Genomic DNA, 23,632 nt, shown 5'->3' with positions numbered 1-23,632 from the left:
TGGCAGGGGTTGCTTTGAAAATGTGTTTCACAAATAAATACAAAATTTTTTGGTGTTCCAAGTGATGATAAATTTATTAGAAAAATTCTAGCACTGAAAGAAATTGAGCTGAATCTTAAAAACCAAGTTCAAATGGCATGTTTTTTGCAGATGAGGACATAAGTGATAGAAATAAAGTAAAGGATTTTCTTATGGACACAGATCCAGTTCCCAGCTGAGCTGGAACAAAGAAAAGTGTTCTTTTCATTATCCTGTGCTGTTTATAGTTCTCTGTGGATTCTCTGCCATTCTATAATTCCCACAGCTCTGGCAACATCTTCAGTCATCATTATTATCTTCATTAGCAAACAAAAGCTTGCTCAGCTAAGAAAGCAACTAGAAACCCTGATTAATATGCTTATACATACAGTTAGATCTTTATCAGACGGTCTCAACAAGAAGTGGAAAGGACAACATGAGAGGACTCATTCAATGAATTAGTAGACAATCTCATGTATATAAAAATACATGGCTGGGTCTAGTAGCTCTGGACCTTCCACTCCTTGCACCTGCTTTAATTATCCTCTTTGATGTCCACAACACTATAATCTAGAATTTCTTCTAGTTTTCTGACTGTCCCCTCAGAATTATTTACTGGCTCATCTTTTCCCTTCTTTACATCCAATCAATAAAGAAAACTCCCAAAGAATGAATTCTCAGCTTTCTTTTCTTCTTTGTGCCTGGGAAATACAATCTAATACCCTAACTTCACTCTCCTAGTTCTGCAAATTACTTCCATTTCTGTACGTCTAGCCTTACAATTTCTCATGCTACTGCAGCATTTCCCATTGGAATATTTATTAGCAATATTCTGAAAAACTATTCTATGTCTCTCACTCATTATGTCTATTCTCTCTTTCCTCTCTCTCTCTCTCTCTCCCCTCTGCCGCCCCCCCTGCCCCCACCAACTGCTAACCATTAACATGAATCTCCAGGTCACCTTGACTGTGTCATTAGACCATCATATCTACCCACTGCTAATTCCTAACAATCTACACAGTATCTCTCCTCTCCATCCTTATGATTACTACCTTAGTTTAAAAATTCAGTAACTTGTCCTTCAGCTTACTGAAATATATTGAAAATACATGTCCTCCTCTTGCCTCTAGAATATTTTATATATACTAGTCTTTTTGAAGAACATACTACTTTCTTCCAGCTTTAAGCAAAAACTAATCTACTATCTGTATCTACAGATCTGCATATTTTAGACATTTCATATTAATGAAATTTTACACCATGTGGTCATTGTGACTGGCTTTTTGGAATTGGTATAATGGTTTCAAGGTTCATACATGTTGTAGCATGTATAAGTATTTCAATATCTTTTTATTATCAAATAATTTTTTTTGTATGGGTATAGCACATTTTATTTATCTATTAATCACCTGAGGGACACCAAACTCCATTTTGATTAGGGGTCCAGATAGAAAGTGATAGTGAGGAAAATTATTTGTAAATTTTTGAAGGTTGGTATTTTCAATGTGTTTATTTACTCAAATTTTATGTAAATCCCTTAACAGTCTTTGACACCAGAGCAAGAAGAACAAAACAGATGCACGAGTTACAGATTCAGTTGCTGGTAGTTATTGAAATAATTTTACATGGTTGAAGAGAGATGGAAGCTGAGTAGTTTCCGAAAAATGGAGAAACTGCAGAGATTCAGTATAAGAAAACATTGATTATTCATTTCTCCCCTTTTACAAATAAGAAAGTTGTTAACACCTCAACCCTTTTTTAAAAAGTTCCTTTCTACCTTGACAAAAATAATGAGCAATACCAAGAGAGCAATCTCGGGCTTTCCTGGTGGCGCAGTGGTTGAGAGTCCGCCTGCCGATGCAGGTGACACGGGTTCGTGCCCCGGTCCGGGAAGATCCCACATGCCACGGAGTGGCTGGGCCCGGGAGCCATGGCCCCTGAGCCTGCACGTCCGGAGCCTGTGCTCCGCAACGTCCGGAGACTGCTCCGCAACGGGAGAGGCCACAGCAGTGAGAGGCCCGCGTACCGGAAAAAAAAAATAGAGAGCAATCTCTCTCATAAAGGATGGCGTTAGTTCTTAGTAGTAGGCTGAGTCATATTAAATTGCTATTTTTGTAGGTGGAGAAATATTGCCTAATACATGATTAAGTCTACTAGAAATGACTGAAACCCACTGGTGGGAAGAAATATTTTCCTTGTGGTGAATGGATAATAAAATGAAAGAAATAGATAAGTACTATTGTTATAATAAACATATACCACAACACATCATATTAGAAATATTTAGTGTCTTTTTTTCCATATTTCTTTCTGAGAGTGTTTCATACTTCTCCTTACTTTCCGAATGTACACCCACAACTCCTTTCATGTGGGAATTCAACCTTCAGCACTAAATTCAAAAGTCCTGACTGCATCAACCAAAGAGAGTTTATTTATAGGCTGGCTGGTAATTTATGACTTGGCTCAAAGAGATAACTTTGGGTAAAGAGATTCACTAACAAGAATATGAAGTAAGAGTAAAAAAAACATTGGGGGAAAAATAGGCAAGAAAAAAGTAGCTCATACCTAGATCTACTGCTGTTTCTCTACCTCATAAGCTTATTTTCACCTTCTTCTAGATTTTCATAAAAAGTATATGTATCCAAAAAATAAATCTACATTTTCTTTTTCTATATATTATATATATTATATTGTATATATATGTTAATACATAATACATAGATTGACATATATATAGCATATATATCCACTATAAGATAAACACCATGAGGGCAGGATGCTATTTGGGATATATCAGAAATTAAGTAGATATACATATATTATAGGTATTACCAGTTTCTTTGTCTGATAAGAATGCAGAGCCAAAAGAGCTTACAGATATTAATATAAAGACTTTGTTGCATGTCCTTCATTTACAAAAACAAAGAGGTGTTTTTTTTTACGTTCTATTTGCAATGATAATAGAAACTATCTTGGATTATAGACAAAAAAAAAATCATTGTCTTTGTATTTAAATGTAAAAAAATGTAATGATTATTTTTTATTTAGAGAATCATTGTGCTATTTTTAATAGCTCTAAAGTGCCAGGAGGGTTTCAGTGTAATGGTAGTTAGTGTGGGATAAAACAAAAAACAAAAAACAGGACAAAGTGTTATTGATTTAGAAAGAGACCTATTGTTCTTAATGTATGATTGTAGCATGTAAACCTTCTGTATAACTCACAGCCAAAAGAATAAGTATCACATTATAAAGTTATTGGTGCTTTTCAACTTAGTATGCCTTAGTGCTCACTTTATAAACATGACACATGAAAATAAAATAACCATTCTTTAACATTTTTTTCATGTTTGGAATCATTCTTCTTTTCAGCAGATGTAAAATGGATTATGGATTACTATAGAAAAGTACTAAAAGGTGAACCTACAGCTGGATAGCATGAGCAAAGGGGATGAATATTAAATACTTTTTAAAAACAATATTTTTCAAAAAATATTAATTTCAGAAAAACTAAAATATAAACAAAGTTAAAGAAAACATTTAGATGGATCATCTAAAATCTATCAGTCAGACAGAAATAAATATTGTTAGTATTTTGATATGTACCCTTTTAGTATTTTACATGTATATGTAGTATTATTTGCAGATATACATATACTTACAAACATACATATTTATATAAACATTAAAAAGCATGGGATTATGGTGTACATTTTGCTTTGTAAATTTTTTTTCTCAACAGTTTCGCAGATTTACTAAAATTCTAATATATGGGGCTTCCCTGGTGGCGCAGTGGTTGAGAATCTGCCCGCTAATGCGGGGGACACGTGTTCAAGCCCTGGTCTGGGAGGATCCCACATGCCGCAGAGCAGCTAGGCCCGTGAGCCACAACTACTGAGCCTGCGCGTCTGGAGCCTGTGCTCCACAAAAAGAGAGGCTGCGATAGTGAGAGGCCCGTGCACCGCGATGAAGAGTGGCCCCCTCTTGTCACAACTAGAGAAAGACCCTGCACAGAAACGAAGATCCAACATAGCAAAAATAAATTAATTAATTAATAAACTCCTACCCCCAACATCTTCTTTTAAAAAAAAAATTATAATATATGATTGTAAGCATGAATCTGATTAATATATATTTATATATTAATTCCTTATAATAAATATTTAAGATGTTTCATATTAATCACTATCATAATAATACGTAAACAATAATATTTGGAATAATCCCTTACAATTTTTTTTTATTATTTCCTTAGAGAAAGCCTAAAAGGGACTTTGTGAGTCAAAAGATACAGACTACATTTTTATTAACATATTAGCATGCATAATATACATAGCAACTTAGGTTCTAAACAAGAACATAGGGAATGGCCATTTCTTTATACCCTAACTAGAATAAAATAGTACATTTTTCCCCCAATGTTAAAACCATGAAGCATTGTTTTCATTTTAATTCAATAACTAGTGAAAATATTCATTTTTGCCTATTAGCTCTTGTGCAATTTGTCCAGTTTAGTGTATTCATTTATGTACTTTACTTATAAAAGCTCTTTTCAGGTTAAATATATTAGTAATTTTCCTATCATATATATTTTGAAAAAGATGCTCAGATTGTATTTCTTCTTTTTCATGCACTACAAAAGTTTTATAATTCGTGTAATCAAATATACCAATTTATTTTTTATGGTGTTTACCTAGGGAATCATGCTTATAAAAGCCTTTTCTCTTCCAGAATTTATATAAAAAAATATTCATATATTTTAAGTAAGTTTACAATTTCATGCAATATAATAAAGTGTGAATACTTCTGAAATTCATGTTGATTTCTTTTATAAAAACTGCTAATTTTATTTTTATTCTTAAATCTCAAATTCAATAATTTTTCAACCTCAAAATGTTATTATTCTTTCCTAATTCATTTGAAATTTCAACTGTTTGCAGTTTCAACTACATAAGTATATATGGTCAGTTTCCAGCATTTATAGACTATTCCACTTATTTTACCATTTATTCCTGTGCCTATATTTTGATATATATAACTTTAATTTAGGATTTTTTTTTTTTTTTTTTGCGGTACGCGTGCCTCTCACTGTTGTGGCCTCTCCTGTTGCAGAGCACAGGCTCTGGATGCGCAGGCTCAGCAGCCATGGCTCACAGGCCCAGCCGCTCCGCGGCACGTGGGATCTTCCCAGACTGGGGCACGAACCCATGTCCCCTGCATCAGCAGGCAGACTCCCAACCACTGCACCACCAGAGAAGCCCAAAATTTAGGATATTTTTGAATAACTGCATAACTGGAAATACAATCAACAAAGATTTGATTTTCATTGAATTTTCTCATCTTCCCCTCTTCCTTCACCTTTATGAAAATGAGATACTAAAGTTGAAAAGGCAAAAATGAATTAGAAAATGATCTCCCTCTCTTTCTGTGTGTGTGTATATATTTCTTTTATTGAATCAACTATGACAAATGTTCTAAATACCTCAGCATTTTTATCTAACATTGTACTATATTCCAAATACTCTTACTCATTTATAGACAAATTTATTTGAAGTTATGGTAAAGAATTCATCCATTGTGAAGACCACATAAATTTTCATAATGCCATATTCAAAAGAGTTTTCAGAGCCCATTTCTTTTCTCTGCAACTGCATTAAAACAAAGACACTAGAGCCTTACAAGAGAAAAAATTTTCCTTTCCATTCACATGATCCACTTAAAATTGGCTGTGTCTTCCTTGGCTAGAAATAACTAGTTCAGATGCTACTGAATTTTTAACATGACTAAAAGAAAAAAGCTTTTAGACTCATAAAGGTTTATTCTTAGCAAAGAGTAGTAAAAGGGAAAGAAAAATTATATTGATACCTCTTTTTCTATTTCAGGATTAGCTTTCTCAAAGACACAGGGAAAAAAGGATTATAAATAAAAAATAAAATTTGAACAAATTACTTTGGTCAAAATATATCTACAGTTATATGCATAGAGTTTGGAGTTAATTAGTAGCCAGTACTAAGTTAAAAAAAAAAAAAACTATTTGGAAAGTAAAAATTACTGAGTGACCACTGTACAAAGTGTAGAGAGCAAACTATGAAAATTTTGTCTCTATAAATGACTAAATTCATAATTACCTGTCAAATCATCCAGAACAACTAGAGTTAAAATTTTAGGTTATTACATTAGTAAATATGGTCAGAGAGCTGGTGTTTTATCAACTCCTAAGTGAATAAAAAGAAAATTATTCATATAATTTGTATTTGGCTCTTAGTTGTGTTTTTTGTTGTTATTGTTGTTGCTTTGGTACATTTTAAATGAATGCCACTAGTGCTCTGAAGAGTCTCTTCAATTATATCAATAATATAGAAGTACCAAAGGAAAAGATGACTCGGTAGGCTTTAGAAATGTATCTACTTTGCCCTAACTTCTGTTTATCATCTCTATTTACCTCATTGCATAATGGAATAGATTGTTCATCTCCTATAAAATGGCAAAGTTTTTAATAAAGCTAAATTGCATTCTCTCTAAACTCATTCAAAACTTGAGCTTCCAACTGACATAAAGGCAAAAAGAAATTTTTAAAACACATATTGATAGATACATAGATGATAAAATACAAATAAAACAAGTAATTTTGCAGTCTGTATTAGTTCATTATTTTAAAATGAAGTCACATTTTACCTGCAATGTTTATGATTAGAAAACTGAGTCAACTTTGTTTTAAACAGTAATTTTCAGATTAAAGAGACACATTTAAAACAATCAATGAAATACTGTTGGTAGGTAAAATTAAAATTTCAAACTTAAATTTTTTGAAGCATGCAAACCTAGGGGAAAATAAAACAAAACAAAAGTAAGGCTGACTCATGATCAATGTGGATCCTAGTAAAGTGTACATACACGGCTTTTTAGAGTTCAGTTAGATACTGTAAAATACTTTCAAAGCATCACTGTGAAAGATTAGTTCGTGTTTGATTGTGCTGCAGCCTGCGAATACTGACTAGAATGTCCCCAGCTATTTATACAGTTTATTGTTTGTGCACTAATCTATGAAATTTCATAATGAGTTTGCATTTTTCAATCATATTAACTTATGTCTTTTTTTTTCCCCTTGAAAGCACATCTAGCCAGAAATCCATATCAGATGAAAAGAAAGTTGGTGTTATCGTAATGTATTCAAACACATTCCAAGGGGTGAAAATGTATATCGTGAAAATTATTCCCATTTCCTCTGCAGAAAATTCTTTCAGAGACATTTAAAAATCGTGCTGGTTTCTTTTCCTGAAATGATCTGAACGATTGAAAATATCAATAGAGGGCACTAAGAGGCTGTTCTGGAAAGCCTTTCATTTCATTGCTTGTGACAATGAAACCAAGCTGAAAAGGCAGTGCCTTTTAGTTGCATAAAGTTGCAGTTGCAGTGGTGGAAAGAACAAAAAATATACATTGTCCTTGAGCTGAAACATAAGTTCACAAACCTAATCCATTAGTGATTCACTTCTCTATATCAGATATTATTTACTAGCTCTATGGATTCCTTTTCTAACATACCTTATTTTGCCTGTGGTTCTTTCAAATGAAATGTATTTCTATTTTTAGAACTCATTACTGATAACTAAACGCAACCTGGGAAAATATTTACTCATGCAGTCAGCTCTTCGTGATATATATTGATGGAGCTATATAGGAATATTCCCAAATAAGAACTATTTACAAATAATTATTTGTCTTGGCATCTTACTTCTATATTTTGCTTTTGAAGTCATTTTGGATATTAAGCTAATAATGATTATAGAAATAAATCTATGGTGATATCCAAACTTTAAGACAAGTAAGTAGTAACGGTGATCCAGAAGGAGTTGTTTATACTTTTTGGAACCATAAAACATGAGCAAGTTTATGAACACCTATGCTCTCCAGAATGTGATCTCTGGAACTTCAGGAAAATCTTTCCAATTTCAAGGGAGTTGATAATGGCAACTCAATCAACCATGTGTCTAGAAGCAGGAAACTTGGAGCATTCATGAATGGTGTTTGTGTGGACTACAGAGATTATCAACACAGAGACTACAGGTGAAGTCAGGGGATTACATATGATGGGGCTAGAGAGCATCTGAAGTTTATCCTCCCCTATATTTGATAAAATCAGTCTATTTTGATTTTTTCAATGTTAAGCAATTTGCACCTCTGTATCTAACTTAAAGGCAGTCCCTTCTGGTAAAGATTCCTTGATATTTTTTTCTTAGTTTTGAGTAACTAAGATTTCTTCAGAAAACCATTTAAATACAATGCCAGCTGCAGACTACACCACGCAGAGAATCACATTAGGAATCAGAGATAGAGCTTTGCATTCACACAACACCTTATAACTTTCAAGCCGTCATGTGACTTTTAGGAGTGTAGGTGATGATCCCAGTTTTCCTTAACTCTAAAATGAACACAATTTTGGCTGATTAATTTGAACTGAAGATCAAATAAAAATATAAGTGGAGCATCTGGTGTATTTCAGGTGCTAAATAAATGCTTCTTCAAGTCCTTACCTCTTTTTCTTTTAGACATAGTCCCTTCAGCTATACCAATTTTTTTTATAGAGGTATTGTTGATTTACAATGTTGTGTTAATTTCTGCTGTACAGCAAAGTGATTCAGTTATACATATATATATATATATATATATATATACAATCTTCTACTTTAAATATTCTTTTCCATTGTTTTATCATAGAATATTCAATATAGTTCTCTGTGCTATACAGTAGGACCTTGTTGTTTAACCATTCTATATATAAAAGCTTACATCTGCTAACGCCAGCCTCTCACTCCATCCCTCCCTCAACCCCCTCTCCTTTGGCAACCATCAGTCTGTTCTCTACAACTGTGATCCCATTTCTGTTTCATAGATAGGTTCATTTGTGTCATATTTTATTTATTTTTAAGTCTTTATGGAATTTGTTATAATATTCTTCTGTTTTTTTTTTTTTTTAATGTTTTGGTTTTTTGGCACAAAGCATATGGGATCTTAGCTCCCTGACTAGGGATTGAACCCACACTCACTGCATTGGAAGGTGAAGTCTTAACCACTGGACCACCAGGGAACTCCCTGTGTCATATTTTAGTTGCCACATATAAATGATACCATATGATATTTGTCTTTCTATTTCTGACCTACTTCACTTAGTATAATAATCTCTAGTTGCATCCATGTCTCTGCAAATGGCATTATTTTATTCTTTTATACCAATTTTAAATTGAATATAACATGAGTTGGCAGAGACCGTATTGTTTCTATAATCACCTTACCCACAGAGTATGCCATTTGATTTAAGCTTTTCTTGTTTTCTATCTCCTTTTTTCTCTTTGCTAAGTATTTATTTCCACCAGCTAGCCATCCTAGTGGATATGAGCTAGTATTTTATTGTGGTATTCATTTGCATTTTCCTGATAGATAATGATGTTGAGCATCTTTTTATATGCTCATCAGTCATTTGTTTATTTTCATTGGAGAAATATCCACTCAGATTCATTGTCCATTTTTTTAGTTCAACATTTATGTTTTAATTTATTAACATCTTTATTGGAGTATAATTGCTTTACAATGGTGTGTTAGTTTCTGCTTTATAACAAAGTGAATCATGCATTGTCCATTTTTAGTTAGATTATTTGTTTTTAATTCATTAATTTGCAGATGTACTTTATACACTCTATGTACAAGGGTTTTTTTTTTTATCAGAAATGTGACTTGCAAATGTGCTCTTCCATTCTGTGGTTTATATTTTCATTTTCTTATTAATGTTCTTTAAAGCACAAAGGTTTTAAAGTAGTCTCTCCTTTCATTGGTAGTTATGCTGTTTATTGTCTATAAGTAACTTGATGCATATAAAATGCTGTATTACGTTCCCAGGGCTGCCATAATAAGGTGCCACAAATTAGGTGGTTTAAGCAACAGAAATTTATTGTTTCACAGTTTTGGAGACTAGAAGTTCAAAATCAAGATGTCTGCAGGGTTGGTTCCTTCTGTGATGAAAAATCTATCCCATGACTCTCACCTAGATTCTGGTGGTTTGCTGGTAATTTTGAACGTTTTTTGGCTTGTAGGAGCATCACTTAGATTTCTGACTTCATCTTCCCATGGCATGCTGTGCATATGTGTATGTGTGTCCACTCTCCCTTCACCTAAACTCAACAAATTACATCAGCAACAACCGTAATTTCAAGTAAGGACATACTCTGATGTACTTTGGGTTAGGATTTTAACATAATGTGTTTTGAGGGACACAATTCATTCAACCCATAGAAGATATATTATCAAATAAATACTAATTCAGTACTTACTTAGATTTTACTTAGTAAAATATTAAAATTTACATAACTATTTGCAAGGTTTTTCTCACACACTGTCTCCTTTATTTTTCTCATAACCATTTGGTATGACGATCAGTACTTTTATCTCCATTTTATAAATAAGCAACTGATGTCTATAAGGAGATTTCTGATTTGCTCCAGTTTATTAAGTTTCTATGTAACAAAAACACAGGGGTACGATCTACCACTCTACATCCTCTCCAGGATCTTTCACATTCCTAGGATAATGCTTGTGATTATATCTATCTATTTAAAAGAAAGGTGATACAAATAAAAATAAATGTTACAGAAAAATGGCATAAACTTTTATCCAACAAGCATAATGCCTATCTGCTTTGAGTTCTACTCAGCTAGATAACCTGGGAGATACAGAATGAATAGAAAGCATTATCTATGCTTTCAATATATATATTGTCTATCAGGGAAGTTACAAATAATATAGAAAATAATGAATAAGAAAACAAGGTCAGAGAAACTATGATAAATTGTTCAACTGTGTGATTCAGACAGTGGTCAAACGAGAATTAAATTTGTGTGGATTGAACTGTTCTGGGATGGTTTTATTATGAAAACTGAACTTGAGTTAGGGACTGATATAAGGGGATGGAGTCTGATGTCATAGAAAGGAAGAGGCATTCCAGATGAGGGCAAAAACATGAACCAGGTTAATAGATTGGAATTGTGAATCCTTTCTCTGGGGAAGAGGGACAATTTGAATTACAGTGGCTGAAGAAAAAATAAATTGTAGACTTAATAGTGGTAATTAAAAGACAAACCTTGCCATTCTTCTCATTTCATTACTCATATTTGTTGATTAATAAGTGACTGCATTAATAGCTATAAAATTCTATATTAATTCCAAAGCATTCATCCAGCAAAAAGAGAACCACTCTCAAAAATAAGATCAAGTTTTTACTTCATGGTATTAAGATAAATTAGAGCATATTCAAAGTAATGAATTGAAATTACTAATACCTTAAGTGCTTCTTTAGCCTACCTACTGGGCAGGTATGGAGTGTGGGCCAGGAAAGAGCAATATTCCTCTCCAAGGAAAGTCAACTCTAATCTGGTGGGTCAGTACTTTAACCTCACAGTCTACTCAATCCCTCTCTATTTTTCTGTAACTACCAACAAGGCTGCCAAATGTGATTCATGCACTTGTCTACTAGAAACTGAATGGGAGCCATCAACTCATTTCACACAGGTCAGCAAACAGCAATCAAAGGCTAATGGCTTTCTGTCACCACCGGCCCAGGCTAGGTACAAAGGCCGACCTGGAGGTTAGAGGCTCTGCATCCCATTACCTATCCCAGGAACTATCTGGTCCCCCTCTAAAAGGCAATTTACTCAGTGCAAAATTGAAAGTACTACCTGATTTGCTGTTTTCTCAGTGCTGCTTTCAAAAATACTGAAAAGTTTCTAAAGTGACAAAGAGGCTGGCCTCTTTGTTAAGTGTTTGGCAGGTTTGAGAGGACAATGATGAAAGAACTAATAGAAAAAAATCAAGTTACCTTATGGCAAAAGGTGAATCAACATTCACTACATAACAAAGATGGGCTAAAATTTTCATATAATTGTTGTTAAATGCAAAATATAGTCACACAAAAGTGTTTTCAAGGAAAGCTTTTTTTTTTTTTTTCACAAAGTAACCATTAACTGATATTAGTGATTAGAGATGGATTGGTTAAAAATAATTACTTTTCTGGCTACATCATCAGAAAACTGAAATTATATGAAGAGTAGCTGACAACACAATATTTGATATTAGTACACTACGAATCTAGAGATTTTTTTTTTTTCAGAAACTGTTTGGCCCAAACAGTTAAACAAATAAGTTCTATAGTTCTTGTCTTTGATTTTAGGATAGATTTGCCCTAAAATTAATAAGAAACTATCAACAAATGCAAAATCAAAAATTGTGGGTAAATATACTCTGAAATTAATGAAGACTAAGCTTCAGGCACCCGCCTAAAGCATTGGTCATATCCAAAGCTCTGGTAAATTTTTGTTGATTCATTTTGTTATTTTAATCTTGAAGGAAGTCTTTCAAATTAGGTAATATTTAGGCTGCAAATAGCCTGGATGCACCCCTATCAACTGACTAATCCTATTATGAATCTATAAAAACCTATAAACACTATGTCTAACTGTGCTTTCTCAGTCTACATAAAAATCACTAGAAACAATGTTTGAACAGACTCCTCTCTGTGAGCCTCTGGAGGGAGACACAGCCCAAAAAGTGGTTGCAGCATTTTCTCATGTTATTTCATAGCATAACTACTCAGAGATGCACACACAAAAACAAGTACAAATGCAAATTCAAAGATAAAGGCAGAGTGGAAACAGATACTACATCTGAAAAAATTCTCAATGATTCTACTTAGGAAGAAATCGAAAATATCTTTCACTGTGAATGAGATAATTAGTAAGACATAAAATTATAGTTAACACAGAAATTACATGACTTTCAATAAAAAATATCCCAGCTTGTCAGTAATGCTTTGTTGTGTGAAATAATTCTCAGAACTCATGCTTTACAAGACTCTATATTATTTATTTTATAATAACCATAATGATTCACCATAGCCATTGACTTGCATAAATTGTGTATATGTGTGTGTATACTAGATTATTCAAAGTTTTATATATGTATAAATATTGTTAGGAATATGTCAGTCATGTTTTTCAACACATCACAGAAAGCTCTTCCTAGAATTATCTTTAAAATACTGACATATGAAAAATATCTTAGAGTCAAATCAAAGTTTAGGAATATCCTGAGTCGGCCCCAGTCACTCCACGGCACGTGGGATCCTCCCAGACTGGGGCACGAACCTGTGTCCCCTGCATCGGCAGGCGGACTCTCAACTACTGTGCCACCAGGGAAGCCCCTTTGCTAATGCTTTTAAAAATTATTTAGACTTAGAGAAAAGTTGAAAAAAGCATAGGAAGTTCTCATATACCCTTTACCCAGGTTTCATAAATGTTAATACCTTATACAATCATAGTGCATTTATCAAAACCAGGAAATTAACAGGGGTCAATACTACTAACTAAACTACAGAGCTTATTTGAATTTCACTCATTTTCCCATAGTGTCCTTTCAGGGTCCAATCCAGGGTCCCACAGTGTACTTCATTTTTCTTTCCCTAGTTTCCTCCAATCTGTGACAATTTTTCAGTCTTTCCTAGTCTTTCATTCTGAAGCTTCTCTTTTTTTTTTTTTTTTTTAAACATCTTTGTTGGGGTATAATTGCTTTACAATGGTGTGTTAGTTTCTGCTTTATAACAAAGTGAATCAGCTATACATATACATATGTTCCCATATGTCTTCCCTCTTGCGTCTCCCTCCCTCCCATTCTCCCCATCCCACCCTTCCAGGCTGTCACAAAGCACCGAGCTAATATCCCTGTGCCTTGCGGCTGCTTCCCCCCAGCTATCTACCTTACTACGTTTGTTAGTGTGTATATGTCCATGACTCTCTCTCGCCCTGTCAAAACTCACCCCTCCCCCTCCCCATACCCTCAAGTCCGTTCTCCAGTAGGTCTGCGTCTTTATTCCTATCTTACCCCTAGGTTCTTCATGACATTTTTTTCCCTTAAATTCCATATATATGTGTTAGCATACGGTATTTGTCTTTTTCTTTCTGACTTACTTCACTCTGTATGACAGACTCTAGGTCTATCCATCTCATTACAAATAGCTCAATTTCATTTCTTTTTAAGGCTGAGTAATATTCCATTGTGTATATGTGCCACATCTTCTTTATCCATTCATCCGATGATGGGCGCTTAGGTTGTTTCCATGTCCTGGCTATTGTAAATAGAGCTGCAATGAACATTTTGGTACCTGACTCTTTTTGAATTTTGGTTTTCTCAGGGTATATGCCAAGTAGTGGGATTGCTGGGTCATATGGTAATTCTATTTGTAGTTTTTTAAGGAACCTCCATACTGTTCTCCACAGTGGCTGAACCAATTCACATTCCCACCAGCAGTGCAAGAGTGTCCCCTTTTCTCCACACCCTCTCCAGCATTTATTGTTTCTAGATTTTTTGATGATGGCCATTCTGACTGGTGTGAGATGATATCTCATTGTAGTTTTGATTTGCATTTCTCTAATGATTAATGATGTTGAGCATTCTTTCATGTGTTTGTTGGCATTCTGTATATCTTCTTTGGAGAAATGTCTATTTAGGTCTTCTGCCCATTTTTGGATGGGGTTGTTTGTTTTTTTGTTATTGAGCTGCATGAGCTGCTTGTAAATTTTGGAGATTAATCCTTTGTCAGTTGCTTCATTTGCAAATGTTTTCTCCCATTCTGAGGGTTGTCTTTTGGTCTTGGTTATGGTTTCCTTTGCTGTGCAAAAGCTTTGAAGTTTCACTAGGTCCCATTTGTTTATTTTTGTTTTTATTTCCATTACTCTAGGAGGTGGGTCAGAAAGGATCTTGCTGTGATTTATGTCATAGAGTGTTCTTCCTATGTTTTCTTCTAAGAGTTTGATAGTTTCTGGCCTTACATTTAGGTCTTTAATCCATTTTGAGCTTATTTTTGTGTATGGTGTTAGGGAGTGATCTAATCTCATACTTTTACATGTACCTGTCCAGTTTTCCCAGCACCATTTATTGAAGAGGCTGTCCTTTCTCCACTGTACATTCCTGCCTCCTTTATCAAAGATAAGGTGTCCATATGTGCGTGGGTTTATCTCTGGGCTTTCTATCCTGTTCCACTGATCTATCTTTCTGTTTTTGTGCCAGTACCATACTGTCTTGATTACTGTTGCTTTGTAATATAGTCTGAAGTCAGGGAGCCTTATTCCTCCAGCTCCTTTTTTCGCTCTCAAGATTGCTTTGGCTATTCGGGGTCTTTTGTGTTTCCATACAAATTGCGAAATTTTTTGTTCTAGTTCTGTGAAAAATGCCAGTGGTAGTTTGATAGGGATTGCATTGAATCTGTAGATTGCTTTGGGTAGTAGAGTCATTTTCACAATGTTGATTCTTCCCATCCAAGAACATGGTATATCTCTCCATCTATTTGTATCATCTTTAATTTCTTTCATCAGTGTCTTATAATTTTCTGCATACAGGTCTTTCGTATCCTTAGGTAGGTTTATTCCTAGATATTTTATTCTTTTTGTTGCAATGGTAAATGGGAGTGTTTTCTTGATTTCACTTTCAGATTTTTCATCATTAGTATATAGGAATGCCAGAGATTTCTGTGCATTAATTTTGTATCCTGCTACTTTACCAAATTCATTGATTAGCTCTAGTAGTTTTCTGGTAGCATCTTTAGGATTCTCTATGTATAGTATCATGTCATCTGCAAACAGTGACAGCTTTACTTCTTCTTGTCCGATTTGGATTCCTTTTATTTCCTTTTCTTCTCTGATTGCTGTGGCTAAAACTTCCAAAACTATGTTGAATAAGAGTGCTGAGAGTGGGCAACCTTGTCTTGTTCCTGATCTTAGTGGAAATGCTTTCAGTTTTTCACCATTGAGGATGATGTTTGCTGTGGGCTTGTCATATATGGCTTTTATTATGTTTAGGAAAGTTCCCTCTATGCCTACTTTCTGGAGGGTTTTTATCATAAATGGGTGTTGAATTTTGTCGAAAGCTTTCTCTGCATCTATTGAGATGATCATATGGTTTTTCTCCTTCAATTTGTTAATATGGTTTATCACATTGATAGATTTGCGTATATTGAAGAATCCTTGCATTCCTGGAATAAACCCCACTTGATCATGGTGTATGATCCTTTTAATGTGCTGTTGGATTCTGTTTGCTAGTATTTTGTTGAGGATTTTTGCATCTATGTTCATCAGTGATACTGGCCTGTAGTTTTCTTTCTTTGTGACATCCTTGTCTGGTTTTGGTATCAAGGTGATGGTGGCTTCGTAGAAGGAATTTGGGAGTGTTCCTCCCTCTGCTATATTTTGGAAGAGTTTGAGAAGGATAGGTGTTAGCTCTTCTCTAAACGTTTGATAGAATTCACCTGTGAAGCCATCTGGTCCTGGGCTTTTGTTTGTTGGAAGGTTTTTAATCACAGTTTCAATTTCAGTGCTTGTGATTGGTCTGTTCATATTTTCTATTTCTTCCTGATTCAGTCTTGGCAGGTTGTGCATTTCTAAGAATTTGTCCATTTCTTCCAGATTGTCCATTTTATTGGCATAGAGTTGCTTGTAGTAATCTCTCATGATTTTTTTTATTTCTGCAGTGTCAGTTGTTACTTCTCCTTTTTCATTTCTAATTCTATTGATTTGAGTCTTCTCCCTTTTTTTCTTGATGAGTCTGGCTAGTGGTTTATCTATTTTGTTTATCTTCTCAAAGAACCAGCTTTTAGTTTTATTGATCTTTGCTATTGTTTCCTTCATTTCTTTTTCATTTATTTCTGATCTGATTTTTATGATTTCTTTCCTTCTGCTAGCTTTGGGGTTTTTTTGTTCTTCTTTCTCTAATTGCTTGAGGTGCAAGGTTAGGTTGTTTATTCGAGATGTTTCCTGCTTCTTAAGGTGGGCTTGTATTGCTATAAACTTCCCCCTTAGAACTGCTTTTGCTGCATCCCATAGGTTTTGGGTCGTTGTGTCTCCATTGTCATTTGTTTCTAGGTATTTTTTTATTTCCTCTTTGATTTCTTCAGTGATCACTTCATTATTAAGTAGTGTATTGTTTAGCCTCCATGTGTTTGTATTTTTTAAAGATCTTTTCCTGTAATTGATATCTAGTCTCATGGCGTTGTGGTCGGAAAAGATACTTGATACAATTTCAGTTTTCTTAAATTTACCAAGGCTTGATTTGTGACCCAAGATATGATCTATCCTGGAGAATGTTCCATGAGCACTTGAGAAAAATGTGTATTCTGTTGTTTTTGGATGGAGTGTCCTATAAATATCAATTAAGTCCATCTTGTTTAATGTATCATTTAAAGCTTGTGTTTCCTTATTTATTTTCATTTTGGATGATCTGTCCATGGGTGAAAGTGGGGTGTTAAAGTCCCCTACTATGAATGTGTTACTGTTGATCTCCCCTTTTATGGTTGTTAGTATTTGCCTTATGTATTGAGGTGCTCCTATGTTGGGTGCATAAATATTTACAATTGTTATATCTTCTTCTTGGATCGATCCCTTGATCATTATGTAGTGTCCTTCTTTGTCCCTTTTAATAGTCCTTATTTTAAAGTCTATTTTGTCTGATATGGAATTGCTACTCCAGCTTTCTTTTGGTTTCCATTTGCATGGAATATCTTTTTCCATCCCCTTACTTTCAGTCTGTATGTGTCTCTAGTTCTGAAGTGGGTCTCTTGTAGACAGCATATATAAGGGTCTTGTTTTTGTATCCATTCAGCCAATCTGTGTCTTTTGGTGGGAGCATTTAGTCCATTTACATTTAAGGTAATTATCGATATGTATGTTCCTATTTCCATTTTATATATTGTTTTGGGTTCGCTACTATAGGTCATTTCCTTCTCTTGTGTTTCGTGTCTAGAGAAGTTCCTTTAGCATTTGTTGTAAAGCTGGTTTGGTGGTGCTGAACTCTCTCAGCTTTTGCTTGTCTGTAAAGGTTTTAATTTCTCCATCAAATCTGAATGAGATCCTTGCTGGGTAGAGTAGTCTTGGTTGCAGGCTATTCTCCTTCAGCACTTTCAGTATGTCCTGCGACTCCCTTCTGGCTTGTAGGGTTTCTGCTGAGAGATCAGCTGTTAACCTTATGGGGATTCCCTTGTGTGTTATTTGTTGTTTTTCCCTTGCTGCTTTTAATATGCTTTCTTTGTATTTAATTTTTGACAGTTTGATTAATATGTGTCTTGGCGTGTTTCTCCTTGTATTTATCCTGTATGGGACCCTCTGTGCTTCCTGGACTTGATTAACTATTTCCTTTCCCATATTAGGGAAGTTTTCAACTATAATCTCTTCAAATATTTTCTCAGTCCCTTTCTTTCTTTCTTCTTCTTCTGGAACCCCTATAATTCGAATGTTGGTGCGTTTCATGTTGTCCCAGAGGTCTCTGAGACTGTCCTCAGTTCTTTTCATTCTTTTTTCTTTATTCTGCTCTGCAGTAGTTATTTCCACTACTTTATCTTCCAGGTCACTTATCCGTTCTTCTGCCTCAGTTATTCTGCTATTGATCCTATCTAGAGTGATTTTAATTTCATTTATTGCATTGTTCATCGTTGCTTGTTTCATCTTTAGTTCTTGTAGGTCCTTGTTAACTGTTTCTTGCATTTTGTCCATTCTACTTCCAAGATTTCGGATCATCCTTACTATCATTATTCTGAATTCTTTTTCAGGTAGATTGCCTATTTCCTCTTCATTTGTTAGGTCTGGTGGGTTTTTATCTTGCTCCTTCATCTGCTGTGTGTTTTTCTGTCTTCTCATTTTGCTTATCTTACTGTGTTTGGGGTCTCCTTTTTGCAGGCTGCACTTTCGTAGTTCCCGTTGTTTTTGATGTCTGTCTCCAGTGGCTAAGGTTGTTTCAGTGGGTTGTGTAGGCTTCCTGGTGGAGGGGACTAGTGCCTGTGTTGTGCTGGATGAGGCTGGATCTTGTCTCTCTAGTGGGCAGGTTCACGTCTGGTGGTGTGTTTTGGGGTGTCTGTGGCCTTATTATGATTTTAGGCAGCCTCTCTGCTAATGGGTGGGGTTGTGTTCCTGTTTTGCTAGTTGTTTGGCATAGGTTGTCCAGCACTGTGGCTTGCTGGTCGTTGAGTGAAGCTGGGTGCTGGTGTTAAGATGGAGGTCTCTGGGATATTTCCACCGTTTAATATTATGTGGAGCTGGGAGGTCTCTTGTTGACCAGTGTCCTGAAGTTGGCTCTCCTACCTCAGAGGCAGAGCCCTGACTCCTGGCTGGAGCACCAAGAGCCTTTCATCCACACAGCTCAGAATAAAAGGGAGAAAAAGTAGGGAGAATTAGTAGAAGTATGAGTAAAGAAAGACGGAAAGGAGGAAAGGAAGGAAGGAAGAAAGAAGCAAAGAAGGAAAGAAAGGAGGGAGGGAGGGAGGGAGGGAGGAAGGAAGGAAGGAGGGAAAGAAGGAAAAAAGACAGAAAGAAAGATGATACAGTAAAAATAAAATAAAGTATAATATAGTTATTGAATTAAAAAATATTTAGAAAAAAAAAAAAAGGGACGGATAGAACCTTAGGACAAATGTTGGAAGCAAAGCTATACAGAGAAAATCTTACACAGAAGCATACACATACACCTTCAGAAAAAGAGGTAAAGGGGGAAAAATCATAAATCCTGCTCCCTGAGACCACCTCCTCAATTTGGGGTGATTCGTTGTCTAAAGGAGGGAAGGAAGGAAGGAAAGAAAGAAAGAACGAAGGTAAAGTATAATAAAGTTATTACAATTAAACTTAATTATTAAGAAAAAGAATTTTTAAAAAAAAGTCATGGACGGATAGAGCCCTAGGACAAATGGTGGAAGCAAGAGTATACAGACAGGATCTCACACAGAAGCATACACGTACACATTCACAAAAAGAGGAAAAGGGAAAAAAATCATAGATCTCGCTCCTAAATTCCACCTCTTCAATTTGGGATCATTCCTTGTCTATTCAGGTATTCCACAGATGCAGGGTATATCAAGTTGATTGTGGAGCTTTAATCCGCTCCTTCTGTGGCTGCTGGGAGAGATTTCCCTTTCTCTTCTTTGTTCTCACAGCTCACAGGAGCTCAGCTTTGGATTTGGCCCTGCCTCTGCGTGTAGGTCGCTGGAGGGCGTCTGTTTTTTCGCTCAGACAGGACGGGGTTAAAGGAGCCGCTGATTCGGGGCCTCCGGCTCACTCAGGCCGGGGGTTGGGGGGTGGGGGTAGGAGGGGCACTACGTGCGGGGCGGGCCTGCGGCTGCAGAGGCAGCGTGATGTTGCGGCAGAGGCCGGCGTGATGTTGCACCAGTCTGAGACCCGCCGTGCGTACTCCCGGGGAAGTTGTCCCTGGATCCCGGGAACCTGGCAGTGGCGGGCTGCACAGGCTCCGCGGAAGAGGGGTGTGGAGAGTGACCTGTGCTCGCACACAGGCCCCTTGGTGGCGGCAGCAGCAGCCTTAGCGTCTCCCGCCCGTCTCTGGGGTCCACGGTTTTAGCCGCGGCTCGCGCCCGTCTCTGGGGTTTGCGCTTTCAGCCGCGGCTCGCGCCCGTCTCGGGGGCTCGCGCCCTCAGCCGCGGCTCGCGCCCGTCTCTGGGGTTCGCGCTTTTAGCCGCGGCTCGCGCCCGTCTCTGGAGTTCCTTTAAGCAGCGCTCTTAAACCCCTCTCCTCGCGCACCAGGAAACAAAGAGGGAAGAAAAAGTCTCTTGCCTCTTCGGCCGGTGCAGGCTTTTCCCCGAACTCCCTCCCAGCTAGTCGTGGTGCACTAACCCCTTCAGGCTATGTTCAAGCCGCCAACCCCAGTCCTCTCCCTGAGCTCCGTCCAAAACCAAAACCCGAGCCTCAGCTCGCAGCCCCGCCCGCCCCGGCGGGTGAGCAGACAAGCCACTCGGGCTGGTGAGTGCCGGTCAGCGCCGATCGTCTGTGCAGGAATCTCCCCGCTTTGCCCTCCGCACCCGTCGCTGTGCACTACTCCGCGGTCCCGAAACTCCCCCCTCTGCCTCCCGCAGTCTCCGCCCGCGGAGGGGCTTCCTAGTGTGTGGAAACTTTTCCTCCTTCACAGCTCCCTCCCACTGGTGCAGGTGCCGTCCTTATTCTTTTGTCTCTGTTTTTTCTTTTGCCCTACCCAGTTACGTGGGGAGTTTCTTGCCTTTTGGGAGGTCTGAGGTCTTCTGCCAGCCTTCAGTAGGAGTTCTGTAGGAGTTGTTCCACGTGTGGATGTATTTCTGGTGTATCCGTGGGGAGGAAGGCGATCTCCGCGTCTTACTCTTCCGCCATCTTCAAGGTCCCCCCCTGAAGCTTCTCTTTTAATAGGAATTTCATTTATTTTCTGAAGCATCAGTTTCCACTGACTATTGCCACAATAATGTTATTACTATGCCAACCCACTAAGTTAAATGAGAAATCATCATTCATTTTGTGAAAATATGTAAAACAACACAAATATTTAGGGTCATGTAAGGAAGAATAATTTGAACATGTATATTGTTCACATATAATCATATATTTTTCCATTTTCTCATTAGCATGATATCTGAGAAATAGTGCTGTTTAATCTCATTTTATATGTGATGAAACTGAAGCTCAGAAAAGGTACTTTCCCCAACTTGCTTAGCTGATTAGTAGCAAACCAGAATTTTAAAACAATATTTTTTGTATTACAATTCATATGTTCTAGACAATCTCCAATGCATGACAACTACATATGATTAGAGTTTCATAGACTGTAAGACCTAACTCCTAACGCATCTACGTCCTTTTTAGCTGTCCTGCGCAGCTTCAGCTGCTCACTCACAATAAAATACGGCACAGCCCTATAGAACCGTTGGTTGCCAAGTCCTGGTATGACCAATAGATTGTCAAGTTTGTACTTAATTTTTCTGTTTTTCCATTAGGCAGTGTCAAATATTACATATACATAAATAATGTCTTTCTAACATCTTTCACATGAATTTCAATGAGCCAGAGTCCCTTAGTCCTTTAGTAGTGAACACCAGTACTAAATTTCTCCCTTCACATTACCTCCCAGTTTTGAAAGGAATCACATTCAGAGACGTCTACCCACATACCTTTCCCCAGATTTCCTTGTCACCAAGGTACCATGCAATCCGAGCTGTCCATCATGCACTAGGTGTTTTCTGTCTCAATAAGTCATAAAGTTGTGCACACACAGCAGCACTCCATCATCAAATGGAAGTGGTATACATGTGACTGACTGGTGTATTCAGGCACAAGCAGACCCTGAAGGCACAAATAAGTTACATGAAGAGCAGTCCAAATGCCTAAGGTCCCTACTGCTGTCACACTACCTCCTTTCTCTCAGCCTGTACCTAAGGCTTCATGTGGAGCCCCCTACAATCACCTGATAGAAGAAGAAAAGACTCAGGCATGGTTTAGAGATGGTTCCACATAATATGTAGGCACCTCCTCAAAGTGGACAACTACAGCGCTGCAGCCCATTTCTGGACCTCCCTGAAGAGCAGTGGTGACGGGAAATCCTTCCTGTGGGCAGAACTCTGAACAATGAACTTGGCTGATCTCTTCACTAGAAAGGAGAAATGACTAGATGTGCAATTATATACCAGTTTATGGGCCATGGCCAGTGGTTTGGCTGGATGCTCAGGGACTTAGAAGAATACAGTTAGAAAATGGGTGGCATGGCAATGTGGGGAAGAAACATATGGACAGACCTCTCTGCATAAGCCAAGAATGTAAAGATATCTATGTTCCATGTGAATACCTACCAAAGAGTAATCAGCACAGGAGGATTTTAATAATCACGTGGCTATGACCTGTTCTGTGTATACCAGTGAGCTCTTTCCCCAGCCACCCAAGTCATCACCTAAAGAGCTCATGAACAAAGTGGCCAGAGTGGCAGGGATGGAGATTACATACAGGCTCAGCAATATGGACTTGCCACTCACAAAGGCAGGTTTCCTACAGTCACTGCTGGGTGCCCAATCTCTTAGCAGCAGAGACCAACACTGAGTCCCAGAATATGGCACTATTCCCGGAGGTGATCAGCCAGCCACTTGGTGGCAGGTTGATTACACTGGACAGTTTGTGTCATGGAAGAAGCAGTGTTTTGTGGTCCTTACTGGAAGAGATACTTACTCTGGATGCAGTTTTGTCTTTCCTGCATGCAATGCTTCTGTCAAAACTACCATCTGTGAACTTAGGGTATGCCTTATCCTCCTATCAATTTGATCAAATAACTCACTTCCCAGCATTTCCTCATCATCCTGTAGCAGCTGGCTTGATAGAACAGTAGAATGGCCTTTTGATGACCCACTTGCAGCACCAGCTGTGTGGCAATACCTTTCAGGGCTGGAGCAGGGCTCTCCAGAAGGCTGTATATGCTTTGAATCAGCATCCAATATACAGTGCTCTTTCTCCCACAGTCAGAAGTCATGGGTCAAGCAGTGGAAATGGGAATGGCACCACACACTAACCTCCTGGTAATCCACTGACAAAACATGTTTTTTGTTCCCATAACCTCATGTTCTATTGGCCTAGAAGTCTTTGTTCCAAAGGAAGGAATGTTTTTACCAGAAGACACAACAATGATTCTACTGAACTGGAAGTTAAGACTGCCATCTGGCTACTTAACTCTTCGCGTTGCTCCCTTTGGACTTCTCTTAGGATTACCATGCCTTTTGATTGAGGTCAACGGAAAATTACAACAACCG

Source organism: Phocoena sinus, chromosome 4 (assembly GCF_008692025.1).
Source record: "Phocoena sinus isolate mPhoSin1 chromosome 4, mPhoSin1.pri, whole genome shotgun sequence".
In the NCBI taxonomy this organism is placed as follows: domain Eukaryota; kingdom Metazoa; phylum Chordata; class Mammalia; order Artiodactyla; family Phocoenidae; genus Phocoena; species Phocoena sinus.
This window is presented reverse-complemented; position numbering follows the sequence as displayed.